This window comes from Pleurodeles waltl, chromosome 2_2 (genome assembly GCF_031143425.1).
Source record: "Pleurodeles waltl isolate 20211129_DDA chromosome 2_2, aPleWal1.hap1.20221129, whole genome shotgun sequence".
NCBI lineage: Eukaryota > Metazoa > Chordata > Amphibia > Caudata > Salamandridae > Pleurodeles > Pleurodeles waltl.
The window spans coordinates 14037663-14061651 of record NC_090439.1 but is presented as its reverse complement, the minus strand read 5'-3'; positions in this window follow the sequence as shown (position 1 = coordinate 14061651).

Genomic DNA, 23989 nt, shown 5'->3' with positions numbered 1-23989 from the left:
AGAAGTCCACCACCACCAAACCCAAACCCACCTATCCCAAATCCCCCCCAAGATGATCTCTCAGGTACCTGCTGGCCCACTTGATGCCCCTTCCTGTGGAGGTGCCCTGGCAGCTAGAAGTGAAGTGACAGCACATTGATGTGCTTGGACATTTTGATATGGACTGGCCAATGGCCTTGGACTTTTCAAGTTTGATCATAAAGAAACCCAAGCAGTTGTTGTGTTGGGTACACATTTGTCCATCAGTTCCTTTTCTACCTTTATGTTGTTCCTGGGTAACGTGCATTGTCTGCCTACAGTTGTGTGTGTTTCAGCATGCTTGCTGATCCATTTTATGTTGTTTGCAGTATCTGACTTTGTGGCCAGTGTTGGTGTCACCCAAGACAAGGGTAAATGCTGACTGCGTGGATATGTGGGTGTAGATGCAATGGTGGTGTCATAGCATTGTGTACTGGTTGGTATGGTAATTATTCATCTTGTGTTGGCAAATGTGAGTATTTATGGTGTTAGACTTGTCCCTCTGATATGGATTATAGATTCATGTAATGTGTGGCAGCTTAAGGTTTGCTTGTGCAGATATGGAGTGTGCTCAATTGTGCTACCTTTGTTTGCATTTGACTGTGCGTTATGTCCAGTTAGCTGTGTGTACCTTGCAGCTACTTCCTGTAGTTGTATGCCCCATGCAATTGGAGTTGTTTGTGCTTTGTTGACTTGCACTTCCACATTGTGCAGAAAGGCATATTGGCTCTAGTATAGTTTGTCCCTGAGATACATGAGGGGCCAGTTCCTGTGCAAATGATGTTTTAGAGGCAGGTGCAAATTGCTATGTGTCCCAGTGCAGCCTCCTTCCCTGAGTGCTCCTCATGCCCCATCCCTTTTATGCAGGTATTGCTTCTACAGTTATCTTTTGTTTCTCTGTCTATTGTGCCTACCATTGTCCTTCCATTATGTTGCAGTGTGGGTGATGTGTGTGTCCATTGCAGGGCTGTTTAATGTTAGTTATGTTTGTGTTCCATGCCACATCCATACAAATATGAGTTGAATGTGATGACAGTCCATGGTATATGTGCAAGTGAGTATGTGAGTTAGATTTGTAGATGTGATGTTGCTGTATTGTTGGTATTGTGTTGGACAATGTTGTGTACACTTCACTGTCACTGTGCCTGAGATGTGCAAATGTGTGTTTTTGTGTAGTGTTGCGGTACAGTGTGAGTGAGCTGCACAAAGGGGGTGTATTGTGACTGTGAATGTGTACTTATTTGTGTATGATTCCGACCTGCGACACAATGACAAGTGTACTTGGTGCCCATAGCATGACCCCCATATCATGTGGACGATGGTGCAACGATCTATTGTTGAGCCTAATGACACAGGTAGGTGTGTGCACTTACGGTCGGTTGGGTACATGTCAACATGGATTTTGTGCACCTTCGATGATCATCAGTAATAACAGAGCATGTGTGATAGGCTCCACGGACATGTTAGGCTGCCTGCAGGTGAATGTCTCCCTCTATACTCCTCGTTTCCGCCTGCTTAGATGTGGTGGTTGGACTGCCACAGTCACATTGGCGGTGTGAAATCTCGTAATGTGTCCGGTGGCAACACAGGCTCCGCTGGCCTGTTTATGCAGCCTCATGACCGCGGTGGTCTGTGCTGCCTGCCGGTGCCAGTGGGACTGCAGCAGTTTTTTCTCCATAGGCCAGCACAGCTCGTAATATGGTGGTCCAACCACCAACCTGACAGGAGGTCAGATTGCCAACATTGCTATGGCAGTCCATGGACTGCCAAACCCGTAAAGAGGCCGTTACCACTTGAAAAGTTAAATAAACACCTAAAAGTACGCACATCTTACAATTCAATGGTGTCAGAGACCAAACTACAGTTAATGAGTTATAAAAAAGTTACTGTGCACACTCTTACTTGTCCTGATCAATTCACTGGTACCAGTAAGAGATTTAAGAGATCTGGAGTAAAAAAAAAAGCACTGTCATTGCACACACCTTTCCTCTTCCTATTCAAGGGCTCAAAACAGAGATTGATAGTTAAATAATTGTTTCTAAGCACACTTTACTTGCTGCATTCAATTCAATTGTTTCAAAAATGAGACTTAAAAGTTAGGAAGTTAACAAATGTTGGGCTTATAGGCCAGCCATGAAAGCTGAATGTAACGCAATAATTAGCACATGGTTAGCCGTACCCTGTTCCTCTAGGACAAAGGAGAAATGTACTGATTGTATGGCACTGAAGCCTTGATGTGGGAGACATGTTCAATGTGCTTCACACAAAAAAAGTGTTTGATTATCAAAATAAAACCTACTGAAGTGGGAGTTGCCTTCGAAAACAAAAGATTGAGAGATTTCTGCAGTTCTCCAGTTTGGGAGTGCCAAGCTTTCCTTGGCGATCCCAAACAAATTAAAAAAAACTCAGAATATCCCTTCTATATGGTGTGATGGTTCACTCTTCTGGGATGACCAGCCAAATGTCCAATTTTTGCTCAAATATTTCAGCTAGTAGAGTGAGAGAAGGTTCTAATTGTGGAAACAAAGGGACTCCCATGACTTTAAATAGATCAGTTGAACCATGAGTTTGGTGGACTTGTCACTCTGTTAAGTTTGTACAAGACCTAACAATCACCTCTCATGTATGTTTTCTTAAGCATGGTCATCCATCTGAGCATCGTCTCACTGCTATCCACACTGTCAGGTCATTTGAGTCAGACCTACCCTAATTCTCTGGTCTCACTGAAGTCCAGTAATAAGTTCAGATGGGTCTCCTGGGAAACAGGAGCCCTTGGAGATCAGGCACATATAGATATTTCAAATATAAGACGGTTCTGAGTTTTATTTTGCAACACATTTCTAGTTAGACTGTTAAAGGATAGTTGGGTCAAGTTCAAGTTGTTATACCATGAATCGGAGGCCACCAATACATACAATGTCAGGGCCTACTTTCATGCATTGTTCATTCCTTTGACCGTCCCATTGGTTTGAGACCTGAATGATGAGAAGTCTGCAGGCCCATTTGCACTGCTTATAAGAAATCACCAAGGGCATTACCATCAATGTACATGCCAGTTTCACAGTGAACTGTGCAACCTGTATCCGTAGCTTCTAGAGGCACAAGATCTTTTATAACACTTTGGGTATTGATATGTCCCTGTGTTCAAACCCACAGAAAGCTCATACATGATTCAACAACCACAGGGATACATCAGCACTGGTTCGCTGGTAACAGAGAAGCCACATGATCGAACTCAATCACCTCCATAGAATAGGTCAGTGGCATTGCATTGCAATGGGTCTAATGACTGCAGATGATTTCTCTAGTTACTACTCCTGGCACTGTAGTATATATTTTCTTTCACACATTTCCACCTGGAGCCACAAATATCTTTGCTGCAGAAGGGTCAATGTGTCTGTTCCAGGGTAAGCAAATGACATGCTTGCTTATGGTATATTTATGAGAGATAACCTGTCTGTCTCCTTCAGATTGCATCTATACCCCTTCTCAGAAATTGATACAGTGAGCATTTCAGTTGATCCAATTTATTTTTATATTTCTCAGGGAATCAGGAATCCTTTTGGTGTAATTTGTGAACTCAAAGTTACTTTTATGGCTTGTTATTTATCAGGATCTACTTTAGGTTTGGATTGGTGTGAGGCAGCTTCTTTAAGGAGTATTAGTGCCATCTTCTCAACCCAATCATGTGTTGCATTGCCTTTTATATGCATGCCTTTATTTTGATTTATTATTGTATGTTGTATGTGTATTAAAGGTAGACTCATTAGGAGTTTGGCCACTTTCCACCACTGCTGTTCACCTTTGAATGGTTTTCCTTTGGAATCCTTGAATCCATTTGATTGCCAATATTTCAAGTCCATTTCAAGTATCTGAAGACGGAATAAGGGAACCTTGAATCTATGCAGTGATGTGATAGCAGTAAGATCTAAATTTCAGAAATGTGTGCTGTTGAATCTCTTCTCAACTTTTACAAGTTGTCAGCACCTACAACTCAAAGTATTTAATTGCACCTTTTATTGCCACACAAGTAGAAGACTATTTCTGTGTTCAAGCACTGCTTGCTGGGCTGACCCATCAGTATTGATACCATGGGCATATGTCTGAAAAATACCCTGTTAATTTTGTAAGAACTTTTAGGTTGTAAATGTGTGATCATATTTAAAATAGGCATCAGTTGAAGCCTAATAAACCCATATTTCATGTGGTACCTCAGCATTACCTATGCTCGTCTTAGTGGCATCCTCAGGGGTGGTTAATAGGGTACTAGGATCATTCGTTTCCCTTGAGCAGTAGCCCTTTCACTCAATATGCAATCTGTAAAGCTGTCTGTTATTTTACCACTGGTGAGTCTATATTGTAATCTGTATACTAACAGTATATGCTGTGTACACACGTATCTATTTTTCTCAATATATAGAGATATACAGAAGACTTGCTTAGTCATGGAGCTCTTAAAGGGCTCAAGCACCAGTATAATTGTGTATTACTAGTGGACAGGAAAATCTTCCAGACACACACCATGATATTTTTTTTATTTCAAAGTGCAGGTTAGCAACACCACTGCCTTTCAGCTCCAGAGTTTGTTTTGTTATGTAAGGTTTAGTGCAGATCCGTGAACAGTGCATTCTAAGGTCACAGCCAAGAAATAGTGTTTAAGCTCCCTAAAGTCTTTGAATTCAAGAAATATGCTTTTGATAGTCATACAACCAACTGGAAATGTCCTTTATCAGTGTGCAGCCGCTTCGGGAGTTGGCCACTGCTAGCGCACGTGTATTCATAAAAATTATTAATGAGTGTCTATGTATTCTGAATAAGGGGTTTGTGTAGAAAATAAATTAACAGAAAATAATGCACACGTTTGAAAATGTGATTACGATGAGTGGCCGCCAGTGTTTACAAAGTGTACTTATTAGTGGATTAATATTGTGAAATGTTGAATATCTGTTCGACTAATGTAGTAATATGTCATATTAAGGGTTATGCATTATGTATTGGTTTTATTAATTGTAGGCCTTAACTTAGCGGGTATCTTGGCCTACCTGCCAGACCTCATGTCAAAAGCTGTATTACTTAATGTTTAATAAATGGCTGTCCTAGAGAGTTAAACTGTGATTTTCATTTTGCATTGTTTAAATGTGCTCATAGCTGAGAAACCTTTCCCATGAGAACTGACTGCTAAGAGATGCTGTTCTTGCTAATGTAACATTTTGTGTGTAATGTGTATGAGACTGACTTTCTCAGGAGAAGAACAATGGAGATACTGACTGAAGTAGAAGCTGCAACAATATTGTTACCTGACAAGCCGGATGATGAGGACATTGCAGGACAACCAATCAACAATATGTGAATGGAGTAATGGTAGAATCCATAGATTTGGAGTTTTAAGTTTTATTGGACAAACTGTAAACATGTGATTAATTGACCAATTGGGATTTGAAAAGTAGTTTAGTGGTTTTGATATAACGACACTGCACTGAGCGAAGACACCGTCATCGCCCATTTTCATGCTGGCCGAAGGGTCAATGTTTTCTTGTGCATCTTGACAAATGATCTGCTTAACTTTAATGCTTAAAGACTTTGCATTTTCTGAACTTTGATGCTGAATCCTGATGCCTTGCTGATTGACTGATGTCCTGAGAACGAAGACTGACTCTGCTTGCCGATACACATTGAGGATACGTATTATGAATTAGACTGTTGATTATTTGGCATATTTGCTTTTCCTTTCTAGGTACCAACTGTACTGTTTTGATAGAGCCATAATTAGATGTTTTTCCAAATTGGTGTTACTAAATTATTTTGCATGAAGCCCAACATGCTGATGCTAATTTTATGTTAGTTAAGGATCCTCACTAATAAAATTGTGCTAATAGGGGATAACACTTGATGAATTTTTCTGCTGAATTCAAATGTTTGTAATTACTCTGACGCAGTTGACTTCTGTTATTAATTTGCACTGTAACCTTAGAATGTGTTGTAGTTCGAGCTTTGATTAGATTAAATTTCTTCCGCCACTTTGGACAGTCAGTGTTGTTTCTGTATGTATTTCATTTGATTTTCGGCTTTGATCTACGTGACTTTATCATTGATAATTTAGGGAAATAAATATTCTAACTTTTATTAAATAGTGAGGTTATTTATGACTGACTCCATTGATTACTACTGTTATGGATTGTTGTTGACTATTGACATAGTGTATTAGTTATTGATTATGTACTGGAGCTATGGTAAGATCATCTTAATTGCAAGTCAAAAGGTTAATTGACCTATTTGCGTCCCCTTGTAAGTTTACTTATTAAGACAGACACGCTAATACCATACCCTGCACCCTATTCCCACTGTGCATGGAGAAAAGGCGATATGCATTAAGACTCGTCAAGTCATTGTTCAGGCATCTGTTAACAAAACCCTGCAGCAACTTCATATGGCCAAAGGTCATGCACAGATCCTGTAGATGTTTTACATCTCAAAACAGTTGGTCCCTGCCACCAGTACAGATGGCCAAAGGTTTGTTGTATTGACTCAAAATTCAGGGTTATTGAAAAACTAATTTGTCCTCTGACAGTCAGAAGCTGTGCACTCCTGTGACAGAACTAGTCCTTCATAAAACAACTGTGCACATCTCATTTGGGATGTTCGTGTTTAGGTGTAGGTGGCCACACACTGTGTTGTGGGTAATGGGCTCTGTGAATTCTGGTTCTTGAAGGTTCTGATTACACAGCTGCCACAAAGATTTGACATCCCAAAAGAGCTGCACGTAACCAAAGGTGATGCACAGTTGGTTCAGGAGGAACAAGGCTGGGCACACAAACTCACCATAGGCCACACCCCACACCCATTGCTATCATTGTCGCCCAACACACTCAAAGGCTCTACACAGTGGGCTATGGGCACTCTTACAAGGCACTGCACCTTCAGCTTGTTATGCTTGTCATACATTGTCCACCTTGGTCTTGCTTGGTTTTAAGAGAAACGTATGTCATAAACATCCAAATGCATTCCTCAACAAAATGTCATTAAAGGGAAGTTATGGTTACCTTTAGTCAAAAGAGTGTTTGTTAATGAAACGTTCCCAAATTCCCTTAAATACACATTTAAATGGACATTATGGTTGCACTGCAAAACCTAAAAATCCACTGATATCCATGAAACACCAATATCTGCCTAACACTCAGAATTAATGATATACACCCGCACTGCATGGCTGTTATACCCAGTGTTCTATGGTACTGGGCCTGATATTTGACAAGGCACTTATTACTTCTTCGCACGGAGGCCCATCACAAGACTCCTAACAGTGTGACCGGGATTTTGCATTTCCAGGAGCTTTAAGGTAGAATTGCTGGCTCCAAATTGAACCTGGCTTATTTAAGTGTTAACATAGGTATGGCAAGGCCATCTTCACAAAAGTTGAAAGAATATCAGGAGAACTACAAGAGACGTTATAGTGAAAAGCATGGAGTGAAGCATGAGAAATGGGAGATAGGTGAGATGGTTTATGTGAAAACAAACTGATTGGACTCCTAAAAGAGAAACAAAGTTCAGGGGCTCCCAAACAGATAACTGAGGTCAAGAAAAATACTGTGGTGCTGAGTGGGGGGAGGTGTGGAGCATGTCCAGGTTATCAAAGTGCAATCACAACCTTGACATCACCAGTAAACAGGTGATGTGAGGGACAGTGGTGCAAGTTGCTCGATGCTCATGTGAGGCTATCCGGGAGAGGTTCTTAGATGCGGGAAGCCACCTGCGTCCCGCAACCATTATCTTTTGAATTGATACCTATTCTTTAGGTTTCCTGCTTATATTAGAGATTACCCTGAGTAATTTTAAACCTTCCTTACAGCTTTCATGTTAGGTTGCTATTGGTATTTGTCCCCGAATTGTCTGTAGGATCTTAAAATAATCTAGCTTTGAATACTGTCTATTATATTCATTTTTCCTCTTGTGTTAATTCCTTATTGTGTTTTACTTCCATTCTTACCATTCATCGCTCTAATTTGCTGTAAATGTGTCTGATGCATCTTTGCAACCTTATCTTGCCTTTTTTCAGTACAGTTCATTAGTTTTTCACGGTTTGGGGTTGACGAAATGTTGTAACCTACCACTGCCCATTCACCTCTGATGTGACTTATAGAGTTCTGTGGGCATCATGTAGAACTATGGGTGTCCATGGCTACCATTGGCTCAACTGGATTTTGGATGGTTCAGAGGTGACTGTGTAACCTATGGTGGATGCTATTAAAGAGAGCGTGTACAAATTATAAGTGCTGGACCACGTTCCTTCTCAGGATTATGTTTCAGATGAGGTCAATAAATCTTTTCATCCAGCATAAGAGTGTGGAGACAGAGGCATCAATTACGCAGGAAAACAAGTTATAAAGACATTTTGATTAATGTGGCCACACAGGGAAAACTCAAGTCTGAAATAAAGTTCAATGATTTTTATTAAAGATTAAGACTCAGGGTAGTGTAGATAATTCTTAAGACAAGACTATAAAGGTTTAGAATCATATAAGGCTGTCCAAACCTCATAAAGAAGTTCAAATGAACGAACATCAAAAAGACTAGGCGCTCAATCACTGCTACCCATAACAGCAATATAAAAATCTGAAAAAGAAGAAACAAACACTGTGTAATTCTGTTAACCATTTAGCAGTTTAAACTCTATAATTTTGTAACCTAAGTAAGAGTTAACCCTATGAATTTGCGAATCCATGTAACCTGCTGGGTTAAACACACATGGAAAAAGGCAAAACATACAAAAAGAACACAACACATTTGGAAAAAAGGAAATCTGAGGTAACAGGTTACTAACTAGGGTTGGCAAAAAGTAAGCAGAAGGGAAGGCATCAGCATTTCAGAGGGTCAATCAAGACTCTTCTTCTCTGGGTCAGGGGAAAATGTTTAAGAGTCAGCAAAGCATCTCAGAGGGACAAGGGTAGAAAGGACTGTACCTTTCAGAGTCCAAGGGGTTCAACAAGAAGCAAAGAGTGGGGAAAAACTCTTCAAAGGGAAAGCAAGTGGATAATAAGGTAACAGGAACGGGATATTAAAGTTCATAGTGCAAGATGATTCATTCATTCATCCATCCTTCACCCCACATGATGCAGAAGGTGTAACTGTCCAATGGAAGTCAGTCATGCAACATGGACTAAAACATTACTGAAAGTTCCCATTACCAATATGTAGAAAACATTCCAGCTTGACTCATCCATGTAGGTTGAAACAATTGGATGCCTGGTCCGTTTGACAATTCCTGAATGTACTGAGTTCAAAGTTAGTTTCTCAGGTTCACCATGTGTAAAACAATAGAACATTTATTACCAAACTAACATTCTCATGAGAACGATGTCTAAAAGAAAAGTACATGTTAGCAAGAATGACTAAACATTTTCTGCACAGTCAGAAAACAGGGCCTTACAGGCCTCACTTAGACTAATCAAAGTTTGTTAAAATGGCACATTAATAATACAAATAAGGCACATTTATCATTCAGAATTATGATTCCAGCCTTAATAAGCTTTACCAATATTCATGTTACAATAAATTAAAAAACAAAATTACTCTGTTAACACATTCATGTGACAATGGCACAGAACTACGTTTTCTACATCTGCATACTACTTTTAAAGTACTTCTTCCATGAAAATTATTATTGTTTTAGTGCAGACTGTTAGCTAACATCCTATATTATAACACAGAAACCCTCAGATTAATTGCCACTACTCAGGTCCTGCATCAAAAGACACATTCTCTGTGTCGGTAAATGACAAACAACAAACAAAATACACAGTGTGAAGAAACATAGATGCCGATTACCTCAACTGCTTTTTGACCTGCTCATCAATCCAAATGTGCGAAACAATTGGGTAGTCCCCAGAAACATATACACATGTGAAATCTGGAAGAAAAATTAGTTGCATATACTGGTTAACTTATAGTGTACAGCATCAGTGTGATGCCCTCATTGTGAATATTACTTGAAGAAGTTAATTAATTTACTAAACAATTGAGCTACAAAGTAACTAAATAGAAATTGTGAGCTGGTATGTACAGGAGAAGCATAATATCAAAGAGGCGATGATGTACTTAAAAATGTAAGCTACTATCATGTCTCAGGACTTTCATAAAGAAAGCTATGGAAAGTTACTGCAAAAGTGGAAAAAAACCAATGTGCTGATGATGCAGAGCATCCTCAAATATAAATGGCTGAATAAATGCAGTACAAGTAAATTCACTATTTCGGATTATTTTCCTATATCTTACTGATATTTGTGGATAAAAAGAGATTACCACGTGTCAAAACATGCCAAGAGCTACATCCACTAATCTAGACTGTGTACTTGATTTAGAGTTTGGCAAATGGGTTACTCCATCACAAACTTGACAGATAGCATGTCCACGTTATCACATGAGAATTATTTCCTAGGGGCCTTGCAATAAGGTGAACAGGATATCAGCCACTCTTGTGACGGAATTATTTTCCACTAATCACTAAATCAGGCCTTGTGTTTTTTGGTGTGGTCATGTGACCACTACGTGATTTGAACATTTGCTGGCTTCTTGTCCTGACTAATATAGTTGTGAGGACAATATTCTATGCATCACTCAGCTTCTGGTGCTCATTAGAGAATTCCTGCGGCTATTTAAAGGAATTCTAAGGAATCAACAAATGGATGGGCAGTTTAAACAGAGAAAAACTGTCTAGTCGTATTTCCTGGGCACATTGGTAACATTGATCTTTGATTCCATGGCCCTCTAAAGCATGTGCAATCAATGATTTCAGTGCTGCTACCAGAGCAGGAAGATAAACCTGTTGTAATAGGTATCCTGTAATGAATAAAGATGGCCATAAATCAGAGTCAATTAGAATAAACACATCCCAGAAAGGTGTGATTTCCCTAGACAATTTGTAGTCACAGAAAATAGACATTTGGTGCTACCAAGAACAAATATTACAAATGTTAGCTTAAAAAAGTTACATTGCTAGTTAATTCTTAGGTCTCACCTAGAGGCAACTTTAGCTGTCTGTTGTCAAAAGGCCTTTTGTGGCAAATACGAGCATTTATTGTGGGCTTTTGTCAGCCCATTGCTTATCATTGATTGGCATTCTTGTAAATCCCATTTGCTAGCTACGTATTCAATGGCTTTCATTCCTTTTATTGAAGTTGTCCTTCCCCTGCTGCTTGGCCTTTTTACAATCCTGTTGATTGGATAGCTTGTAGTCTTCCACTGCTTTTATTCAGGGACCTACTTTTTATTTTGTTTTCAGAACTCTATGGGACTGAATGTGTTTCCTTGCCCTCTCTCTCCTGGGTGCTGATTCCCCCTCATGTCTCTCTTTGTGCCCCCTGTGTAGCTCACTCAACTCGTTCATTGCTTCCCCTGGTATCCTGACCCCCACTCTGCTTTTAATTTCTATTCCCCTCAGCTCCTCCATAGCTCCCTAGTGCACCGTGTTCATTATTCCTCCATGCCTCTCAGCAGTGTTTTGTTGCTACATCCACTTCACTATTGCTCTTCTACACTCCCGTCCCATTTTGTTTCGTTTTATCCAGTTATTCCATCAATTATAATTCACTATTGGGCCAAATAGTTCTAGATGATGCGCTTTTTGCACACTTTTTATATTTTTAATTTACTGATGGGCGTCCACCATCTTGGAATGGTATTTTATGAGTAGAAAAACACAAAAGTTGAGGACTCTGTGATGCATAAATGCATGTGCGTATCGACGCAACGAAGCATATCTGTTATCATGCTGTGGCGGTCCAAATAGTAAAGATCAAAAAGGCCATTACAGTATCATGACACACGTGATTGTGGGTTAGTGCCCGCGTGCATATGTGTCATAATGCTGAGACAGACATTTTTCACTTTTTGCTTTTGCACTTGTGTAGCATATTCAGTTAAGCTGGCACAACACCTTGTATTTTTCTGGTCTGCTTCACAATTTTGGAATTTAATTCCTTTATACCGACTCCTACATGCAGCAGAGAAACAATTTTATTTTAAGCCAGTAAGCCACTACTGCTATGTAGAGCAAGTGATAGCTGCTCTAACAGCTCAAAATAGGTGTACACTAATTTACGTTGTCAGAAGCGACTGATGCCCCTGCATTATTTAGCTGCATGGCTTGTTTCATTGTTTTATGCCAGACAAAGCCATGATACACCTAACTGACAAAATAACAAGTTCCTGCCAAAAATGAAAAGTGATATTCATGTCTTCTTACTCTGAAAGCCGCTGTCTGCTGACGGGAGCAGATGTTTCAGATGATGTAACTTGGTGAACCGGTCCCAGCAGGAAAAAAGCACATGCAGTTGACTTGCCGGGTAAACCAATGTTCTCGCACTATTTAGTTTAATCGAATTATGATTCCCAAGTTTGTAAAGGACTTTTAATATATATTGTTCGTTTGCCCCGTTATAAAACTTGTCAAAGTAATGTTTGCAAATGTGATTTTGTTTATAATGTTAAAATCCTTGCCAGAAAGAAAGGTGTCACTATGAAGATAAATGATATGTAGTGTTAAAGTGCAGACAAGTGTTCACATATGTTGTAACATCACAGGCCAACCTGCCCCCACAGTCTCCCATATATGTATGTCTAATATGCATGTCTCGTTTACTGATCAACATTTCTGATTTATGTTCTCGATGAGACATCTTCGCAACATCATCCTAAGGCCTGCCCCCGTCTTTAGAATAAGGCCCAAACCACGTTGATATACAGCAATATATTACCGAAAACACAATCACATTCGGCAGAATCTGGTATAAAAAACAAAAAAAAATGTCCTTTATTTATGAGTGATGGCCTGATGTAGGCGTTAGTTTGCCAAGAAAGTTTGATGATCTTTTTGTCAGAGGTATCCACTCACACCTGTTATGGAGCACCTGGATACGCTCACAGGTGATTAGCGTGCTATAAAAAACCGATAACATAACATAGCATAACATGTAGAAATTAGATAAAGGTAGTGGGATGACATTTCAGAAAGGGGTTAGTCTTCTTGCTGGCAGTAAGTGCTAAAGATACCATCAGTGGTACAAGTTAGAAAAAAAACAACAACAAATTAGACCAAAAATTGTGTGCTAGTAAAAAGGTTTGCCCCCCCCCCCCGTTCCAGAAATACAACCAACTATTATTCATAAAAAAGACCACATTGAGTATGTCTTGAAACCAGTGATCAACATTCTGCTTGTACTATGTGGGTATTTGGGGGACCCTCACCAGAAATATTTCCTGTCATAGTGAGTTGTGTGGTGTCATCTCTTGTAAGCAGCACCAACCAGGTACAAACCCTTATGATAAGAAAAACATAAAATGCAGTCTGTACATTTGTAATGTGCCTTGTAGCCCATAGCATATGCTCCTTGCGTTTATTTCAGGAGTGAGTGCACTAGGTATCTCTTCAGTCTTGTCAGAAACACCTTGGAATTCCAGCAGAGTTCTGGAAGCCTGCTCCATAGTCTAGCCAGCCAATGGTGGGCCTTGTATTCCTAACCATAATGTGACTGACAGAACATTGTCTGTAACACAGCCTGTCAACATGTGGGTCAAAACACATAGGGTCTGAAATAGAGTTTATTGCACATGACAATGTACCCGGTTTGTGAAACCCTTGGTCCTCCAGCCTCATTAAGAGTCAGGAAGACTGTAAGCATTCTGTCAACTGATGCCACATTGGCTCCATCAATAGAGTACTTCCACGGACTGCCTGATGGAATACGCGTCATCAGAAGAATAGCTACTTAGGATGGACAGTATAAAGTCATATTTTTTATGCCCTTCATTGCCAGAAAAAACTTGGCGTTAAAAGGCAGGAAAAAAATAGCATTGACCCTCACACCCAAGGAGAAAATGCCCAGGATGTGGGCGCCATTCGATTTTTGTTTTTTTAAAACAATCTCAAGCTTTGGGAGTTTGATTTTGAGAAAAGTTTGATGGCAGCTATCTTGGCAGACGGTACCCTCCATAATCGCTCTAATACCCAAATTGTGTGTATGTATTGGCCTCCGTAGTTGCTGGGTCTCGGGACAGCAAATGCTCCCAAGTGCCGTGGGTGTGCCTTTGCTGCTCAGTGAGTGGTCACATGTCAAAAGTCAATGGAGGGATTCTAGCAACCACTAGAGGGATTGGAAATGTCAGTGGAGGTCCTACCTTTTTGCATTTATTGCCATGGGAAGGATTTTTGTTTTTGCTTGCATGACAACAGCATATTAGCTGTTCATCCTCTTAGAAGCTGTTTCAGGGTGCAGATACAATTGGTTTTTCATTAGTAGTGCTGCACACCACATTCCCTCATTATGATAGAGTAAACTTTCTCTGGGAAACTCTAAATAGGCCAAAAGTAATTGGTCTCCTCCATCTAAAAGCAGTTGTGGTTAAACTGCCTGACTTCACTACATCAAAAATCCTTGGTACTGACTTTGTATTATTTCAATAAAAAGTAAATCCCTTACATTATGTTTGCTATTGGTAAAGCTCTAAAGTCCAACATGGAAATACACACCATAATACCACCACCATATTTACTTACAGTACTCCTTTGTTGTGCCCCAGGTTCATTCTAACATACAGTGGCCATGACTTACTATTAACACATACCAAGTACTACAAAATAATGACTCTGATTGTCAACGCTGCAGCAAACAACAAAGGAATGAAAGGAATGCTTGGATTAATTCAAGAAACTGATGAGCACTCTGGGCTACATTTCAATCCATTGTTTTTCACCCAATGTGCTACTCTGGAAAGAGGCCAGCCACATACAAATCAGTCTTGGTCTTAATCCGATAGTAACCATCCAGCCTGAACCTCGTAAAGCCTCATCAATGCTGTGCATCCAACTGGCCTCACTATTTGTTTGGTCTTGGAAACAGCAAGTGCTACCAAGTGACATGGCCTTGGTGCTCAGTAGGCAGTGGCATGCAAATACCAATAGGGGAATACTTGTCAGCTACTACAGGGAGTAAAAATACCAGTAGAGGACTTACTTTTTTAGCATGCAATGTCATGTGAATAATTTTTGTTTCTTTTTGCGTGAGGTCAGTACTTTAATGTATTCCATTAAGAGCCTAGAGCAGCTGTTCAACCTCATAAAATTTGTTTCAGGGAAAACTCCACCATTGTGTTTCCACCAAGTGGTGCTACATGCCATGGACATACATCCAATAATAGTCCATACTAAATTACATGCACAGGTTGTTTTAACTCATTTTAATGCTTGTGACTATTTAACCTGTTGTTTAAGTAAATTGCCACTATTACCTCAAAGCTGTGTAAGGATAAATATCCACACTCTTCTTATTATATTGACAGGTATTTATTACCAGGAGAAGAGAATATGTCTGGTACATAAAATGGCACACAAAGCAATTTCAAAATGGAAACATAGAACACACCTACATCATACATTCCACGGATGTCATCATGTTCTATGCATCTCCAGTGACATCACCACACTCTGTCCCAAGATGGGTGAACCTTCAACGTATCTTGGCAAAGTCATGCTTGCTTGGCACATTGTGAAAGTTATGGGAGATTTCATGAATGGCTTTTTAGAAGCTATGGCTTTTGTAGCAAATCAAAGTGAAGATTGTTATGTAAAATGGTCTAGCTTACACCATTTTCAAAACGTTTCATTCTAGAGATCTCAAGTGACGACGTACAGTTTTTCAGTGCAATTTAAGTTGCCTATTTGCACCCCGAAACCAATAAAGAACATCAGCTACCACTAATGGTAAGAAGCAATCATGAATTAGCAGAACAAAAACATAACAAATTAAGTTACATACATTGGAAATACGCTCGTTCCTGATGTAATTGTCCCTCTAATTGATTCCTACAACAGCAGTGTGATATCCTTTTGGTTCCAATCGGCAATGATTATAAATGCACCCTCATGCCATCCGCCAGTCCAAAGCAATACCATACAGAGTGTCACCCACAAATCTTTTCAAAAGCAACATGTTACATATGTACATATAGGTGGCAAATGTTAAAAGTACATTCCTACAAATGCTAATACGGTCAGAACAAGGTATGTTTGTCTTACTTCACATTACTGTTCATACTAAACCTATGACTTGCATATCTGCTTCTTCATTAATCTCCATCTCTAGTCAAGAGCTATAAAATTGCCAGTGAGGTTTTTTTCCCTTGTGTTTTTTTTCTACCAACTGTAAGGCTCTTTAGAAGATATCTGGCATCATTCACATACACTATTAAGTGAAGCGTGGTACGCTGGCTAATGGTTAACCTTACTAAGCACAATCAAGAAGGAAACTTGACAGACGTTCACAGTGCCCAGTCCTTGACGCTTTTCTCCAGAAAGGAACTTCATTTTGGTACTAACAACGCTTTCCTATTTATATTACTGGGATGTGTTAGTCCATTGCTGATGTGGTTGGATTAGGGCAATCTTACTGGTTACAAGAAGACCCATCAAAATGGCATGTGAGCAAATAAACAATGAGTTGGGATGCTACCCGGAGCAATTGCCAGAGGTTTGACAAATTGCAAGCATTCCTCTCACCTTTTGTGTGTTTAATGTATGCCCTGAGTGGCAAGAGAATGACCAGATGTGGGTCCCGTGCTCACTGTGCCACTGGAACCAAGCTATATCCAACTGCTGAGCCCTAATCAGGGCGAATCCATTCTTTAGTTTCTTGTGTTCCGTTTCAGCGAGGAACTGGCCTGTCAGTTTGTGCTAGACTTTTCAAATTAAAGCAGCATCAGGACTCATTTGCATATAGCTAGGTCCGAACTGAAAAGGTATGGTGAGCAAAAGAATGGTGAGTTGGGATGCTAGCCTGAGCAATTGTAAGTGATTAGACAAATTGCAAGCATTCCTCCTATCACCTTTTGTGAATTTGATGCACACCCTTAAGGACAAGGGAATGCGCAAATGTAGGTCCGGTGCTCACTGTGCCAATGGAATCAAACTATGCCTAACAGATGAGCCCTAATCAGGTCAGAACGAGTATTGGGGTGCTTGTTTTCTGGGTCCAGTACCTGACCTGGCTGAAGAACTATGGATAGGGATACTACCTAGAGAGATTGCTAGTGGTTGCAGACTTTTCTCCAACCTTCTTTTGTGTGTTTAAAGCACATTCTCTTGACATAACACTAATTAGGACTTGCACTACAATTTACAAACAGTCAACAAATCTTCTGGTTCAGTAATCCTATCATCCTACACCCCTCCTCCCTCATTTTTATTTTGCCTGTAGTTTGTTGTTGTATATTCTACTTCCCTTCAGTCACGCATTTGCACCATCACACAACATGGTTGTTTTCATGGTTGTAAAACATGGCCCTTCACAAAGGAGAACACGTTTTCTTGGCTTGCCCACATCTTTGACAATGTTTTACAGCACATCATCCAACCCAATATCCCTGCAGCTTGAAGCCTTAAGCTGCGACACCTGGCTGCAGGGTATTCGTTTCATTCCTCTCTGTTTCTCAGCGCTGCTCTTCTCTTCCTGAGCGGTAGTGAGGAAACATATGTCACCACCATGAATGTGTAACAAGAGGCAATCTTGACATACCCCACTCCCTGTTGACAGATTTCCTCTTCTAGCAGAGTGAGTGGAAGTATGCAGCTTGTCATCTGTTGAGCCATTTGCAGAGAAATGAACTGCAGCTGGCAAAGAGCAGTGTGCAATCGTGAGTGGCGGTAGGACTTTTGAAACAGGCATTCGCTGTGCAGCCGTGCGGATATGAAAAAAGTTTTGAAAACAATATAACTTTGCAAAACACCAGTTTTTTATTGAACACAACACCTACAAATTGGACTACAGAGCCTGTTATGTATTATGAAAAATTATCAGTACAAAAGAAACAGGCGCCTATTTTTTTAATTTTTTAACTTCATCAACTGCGCAACTATTTGATATTATCAAAAGTTTGCAAATAAACATGTGAAATATCTATTAGAAAGATCATAACACACTAAGACAGAGGGGGACCTTGGGAAAAATTGCAGGTCACAAACGCAACACGTTAAATAATTGCAATAATTATACCCGTTTGTATTAAAAAATATTAAAAATAACTTACCAGATGGTGCATGAAACTTCAAGGCAAGGTTCTGTTGAATGCCACCCTTGCTGTATGTCCTCAGCCTGACCAAAAACATTCGTCCTGTCATCTTGGATCTGGTGCAGGGAGCTTGAAACTCTGGTTTTGCCTTGCATGCCATGATGCACACATCACCACCAGTGGCGCTTTCTTTGTGAAGGCGGGGGACTGTGCAGCCCTCACCGTGTGAGCAGCACAGGAAAAAATTAAATGGCAATTAAAATATTTCATTGTCATTTTATTTTTTACTGATGTGTGCAGTGCAGCAGCCAGCCCACCCTTAGCCTAGAGACATGGTGGAAAGACACTTCAAAGTGCGCATGTCACTTTGGCTGGCTGTGACATGGTCAGGTTGAAGCTCTCCACCCAGCAGTTTTTGCAGCTTGGTGGAGACCAAGCACAGGCCTCTAGGGCTTGAAGGAGCATTCAGCCAGCTAGCTCCACCCAGTCCAGATGCTTCTCTCATGTTGGTTAATGGCATGGGAGCAGTGTCCAGACTGGTTAGGGGACGTGCAGCCATGCGTAAGTACCATTTATTTTATTTATTTAAAATGTTATTGCCCCATCACTATCAAAGGGTACCAGCCACCCCTGGTCACCACCAGAAACAATTCTCTGCCACTAACATACGCAGCTGTTGTTTGCAAGTATAATAACAGTGCAATGAGAACTCCCCTCAGAGAAGAGTGCTATGTGGCTTAGGAAAAATAGGCAAAGGTCCTCTCACTGTCTCTTTTGCTCTGCCACGATAGTGAAGCAAAAAAAATAATAATACAATGAAGCTTAATAAAAAAAAATAAAAAAGGAAAGTTAAAAAACCATAAAACAAATGACAAAAATGAAAGAACAATACGATTCAGAGAAATGTAAACAGCATACAGATCAGAGCTGGGTATAAAGAGGTAGAGAGTGGATGGTGAAAAACAAAGAACAAAGGCCGACTTGAGGTAAAACAAGGAAAACGTTAATCATTAAAACATTACGTACTGATAGTTTGCATGTTTTTTTGTTGTTGTAATTTATAATTTAACATTCAAACACTTTTATTGAGGTTGAGCAGCTTGTTAAAATAGCACAGTACAATGCTTAAAGTGCTGACTGTGCACTGCCTTAATACAAAAAATATGCCATCACCAGTTGCATCCATCACTTTCAGTTACATATCCATCCTCATAGAAAACGAATGGGTGAGGTGGGGGAGACATGAAACAATAGACGGGTAGAGGGAAACCATAGGCCCCATTTATAAGAAAAATGAACTCCCCACTGATCTAGTGCAACCTCACACCCATCCATTCCATTCCATTCCATTTATTCAAAATAATAGGGGCTTCAACATAGATCGCCCCCATGTCGGTCCAGCAAACCAACATCCAAAAATTATAATAAGGATGAAAAAGCGCACATCAACTAGTCCTGCTCTTTTGTCTAGCTTCAAGAAAATAATCCGTAGCCTCCACTCACGTAAAAATATAGCACCTGCCATTATGAGTCAACTTTACCTTGGCCGTGTTCTATAAAGACCCATGCACGCTCAGGTCTATCAGTTTATTCTTGACTCCTCGTAACTACAGATTTTGGATCTATGTCGAGTGACTTGAGTTCGGGAATGTAAATGGTACCATGTTGTTACATAGAGGCTTCTCATAGACGTTTTGTGCATACTTTGGCCCATATTTATACTTTTTGACGCTAAATTGCGCTAACGCAGTTTAGCGTCAAAAAATTTAGCGCCGTCTAACGCCATTCTGAAGCGCCATGCGGGCGCCGTATTTATGGAATGGCGTTAGCCGGCGCTAGCAGACCGGCGCTGCCTGGTGTGCGTGGAAAAAAACCACGTAGACCAGGCAGCGCCGGCGTAGGGGGAAAATGGCGTTAGGGCGTCTTAAAATGGGGCAAGTCAGGTTGAGGCAAAAAAATCGCCTCAACCCGATTTGCGCCATTTTTTTCGACTCCCTGACGCCATTTAAATGACTCCTGTCTTAGTAAAGACAGGAGTCATGCCCCCTTGCCCAATGGCCATGCCCAGGGGACTTATGTCCCCTGGGCATGGCCATTGGGCATAGTGGCATGTAGGGGGGCACAAATAAGGCCCCCCTATGCCACCAAAAAAAATTACAAATATAAAAAATTATACTTACCTGAACTTACCTGAATGTCCCTGGGGTGGGTCCCTCCATCCTTGGGTGTCCTCCTGGGGTGGGCAGGGGTGGCAGGGGGTGTCCCTGGGGGCAGGGGAGGGCACCTGTGGGCTCATTTTGAGCCCACAGGCCCCTTAACGCCTACCCTGACCCAGGCGGTAAATAGTGGCGCAAATGCGGGGTTTTTTGACCCGCCAACTCCCGGGCGTGATTTTTGCCCGGGAGTATAAATACGATGCATTTGCGTCGCCGTCATTTTTTTAGATGGGAACGCCTTCCTTGCATCTCATTAACGCAAGGAAGGCGTTCACGCAAAAAAATGACGCTATTTGCCCATACTTTGGCGCTAGACGCGTCTAACGCCAAAGTATAAATATGGCGTTAGTTTTGCGCCGAATTTGCGTCGAAAAAAACGACGCTAATTCGGCGCAAACGGAGTATAAATACGGGCCTTTGTATACCTTTATTCAGCGACTCACATAATATTAGTAAAACACATTATGTTGCTTGAATTAAGCAAATTACAGGAATAAAGAACGTGTGCAATTTAGCCCAAAGTTTAGAATATATCCTACATGCCTGTTTGCAGAATAACAAAATTTAAGCAGGTAAAACCCATGCTACCTAATACTTTATTGAAGATGGTCTTTAATTACCATGGCCCCTGTCAAACCTGCTAGCCAGATGCTTTACACATAATGGAGCAAAATCCAATGTTTATGCACTTTAGCAGTGCATTTGGCTGTCGTGATGTTTAGGAAGTCAATGTGGCACCCTCTTACACAAATAAATGTTCTTTTCATTGCTAATCATAACTGGCTAATTTCAGTGGTTCAGTGTATATGAACCTAAACTATAACTCAGTTCTTAACTTTTTTCAGTGGATTGTTTTTGTGACGTATCTAATCTCCAACTGCTGCTGTGTGCAGCTTTTGACCTTGCACAATGAGGGTTGACCACAGGTCTGGCTACAGTGACCGGCCTGCTGTGGGCTGCCAACCTCCGCTGTGAGCAGCATTCAGCCATGTTAGGCGGTCAATGGCCGAATGTCTTGGTTGGACCTGTGATCAACCTGCAGTGGGGTACAATCCGTCAGCTGCTTGCTACTGGTGGCGGCCGTTATCTGCTACTCACAACCTTTGGCTACTCATAAGCTATTTTCCCTTTTTTCATAATGGGCAAATTATTTTCCCATATTGTCTTTTCGGTTTATTTTCAACATAAATGGTGCCTTTTTGCTGATCACAAAATGATGGCAGTGAGATCACGGGTTTCACTAAAATCGCAATTATGTTGCACGGTACCCCTTTTTTTTATTGTTTGAGAGCATTTTTCCATGATTTAGGTTCCCCCAACTCTCCCCTGGGATCGTGTGCCTCTTATGGTACCCTTTCCCCCCATAGCTATTGATTGTTTTTGTTTATCACTCATGAAAATCAAAATCTGCCTGAAAAAATTAAGGGGCACATTTATACTCTGTTTGCACCGAATTAGTGTCATTTTTATTTACTCTAATTCGGTGCAAAACTAACTCCATATTTATACTTTGGTGCTAGACCCCTCTAGCACCAAATTTATGGAGTTAAAGTCATTTTTGAAAGTGGAGACCTACCTTGCCTTAATGAGATGCAAGGTAGGCGTTCCCGTGCAAAAAATGACTCTATGGCCTTAACACCATAGTTAGGGGCATATTTATACTCTGCGGCATATTTATACTCTGCACCAAATAAGGTGCAAATCTAACTCCATATTTATACTTTGATGCTAGACCCATCTAGCACCAAGGCCCTGATTTATACTTTTTTTGCACCGCATTAATGTCATTTTTTGATGCAAAAGTGGGGCAAACTTACAAAATATTGGCCCTTATTTATACTTTTTGCTGCAAAACTGCACTAACTCAGTTTTGCACCAAAAAGTTTAGCACCGGCTTGCACCATTTCTGTGCACCAGCCGGGCACCATATTTATGGAATGGTGCAAGTCGGTGCAAAGGGTAGGCTAGAGTTTTAAAAAATGACTTTAGTCTGGTGGGGCTGGCAGTATAGAAGAAGAGAGTTTAGCACCAAAAAATGGCTTTAGGCAGTTAGAGTAAAAAGAAATGACTCTAACCAGATTAGCGTCATTTCGTGGTGCTAAACCTACCATGCCACATGACTCCTGCCTTAGAAAAGGCAGGAGTCATGCCCACCACCCCAAAAGCCAGCACAGAGGACAGGGGTCCCCTGGGCATGGCCATTGCAACCTGTGCCATGTATGGGGGCCCATTTCAGGGCCCCCTAAGGCACTTTCAAAAATAAAATGCACTTACCTGTACTTACCTGGGATGGAGTCCCCCATCCTTGCAGTCCCTCTAGTGTGGGTGCCCCTGGGGCCTAGGGAGGGTACCCCTGGGCTTATTCCATGGTGTTCCACCATGGAAATAGGCCCACAGTTCCCCAAACGCCTGCCCTGACCCAGGTCTTAAAAAATGGGGCAAAGCAAGCTTTGCCCCATTTTTTGCCCCCTCCTCCCTCCCTTGCACCATTTCTGCATGGGAGTATAAATATGGTGTTAAGGCCATAGAGTCATCTTTTGCACTGGAACGCCTGCCTTGCATCTCATTAAGGCAAGGTAGGTTTCCACTGCCAAAAAATGACTTTAACTCTATAAATTTGGCGCTAGATGGGTCTAGCACCAAAGTATAAATATGGAGTTAGTTTTGCACTGCATTAGAGTAAAAAGAAAATGATGCTAATTCAGTGCAAACAGAGTATAAATATGCCCCTTAGCGTCAGAAAATGATGCTAATCTGGTCAGAATCATTTATTTTGACTCAAAACTGCCTAACGTCATTTGTTTTTGAGCTAGCCTACCCTTTGCACCGGCTTGCGCCATTCCATAAATATGGTGCCCAGCAGGTGCTAAAAAATGGTGCAAGCCGGTGAAAAACCTTTTGGTGCAAAACTGCGTTAGTGCAGTTTTGCACCAAAAAGTATAAATAAGGCCCTAAATCCCCATCATCAAGTCAAGTTTTATTTCATGATTTGGAACTTCTGAGAGATCCACATAAAACTGGAAAATACGGGGAAATGAGCTGCATGATATATATACCATAAAGTTACCCCCTACTATACAATCAATGGCATTCTAAGAAAGCACCACTATGCTGAATTGTTCAAAAAAAGTTTAAAATGCATTTAAAAAAAGTTTAAAACTTGAATACAAAACAATTTCACTTGGATGGTTGAACAATAAATATTTAATTTGAGCAGTTGTTTAAAAAAATGAAGTCTAAACATAAAAATAAGGCTGGACATATGAACATCAAGCTACATACGCTTGACTTTAAACATTTTAGATGAATTATATTTAAAATAACTAATGTCAAGAAATATCTCACCCCATTGGCCATATTCCATGTCAAGTACAGTTGTGGCTTTTACGAGATAAAAGAGCTCATTAATACTTCACAAATTATTTTTTACTGCAAGAGCCAGTGTCCAGATGTAGACTTAAACTGGGAGGCCTGCCTGAAAAGCGCTTTTAACTGAGCTGGCAACATAGAAGATGCCAATCTTGGATCCAGATCAAGTTTCCTTAGAGCATATTTGAAATTCCGAAAACAAGGATTTATGTTTTCCATTTCAAAGATGTCTTTGTACTTAAGATCCCTTAGGGAGTTACAATCGCTACTCAAAAGGTAATCACCCCAATGCACCACTCCCACCAAACCTTGGGAGAATGAGCTTTCAATCC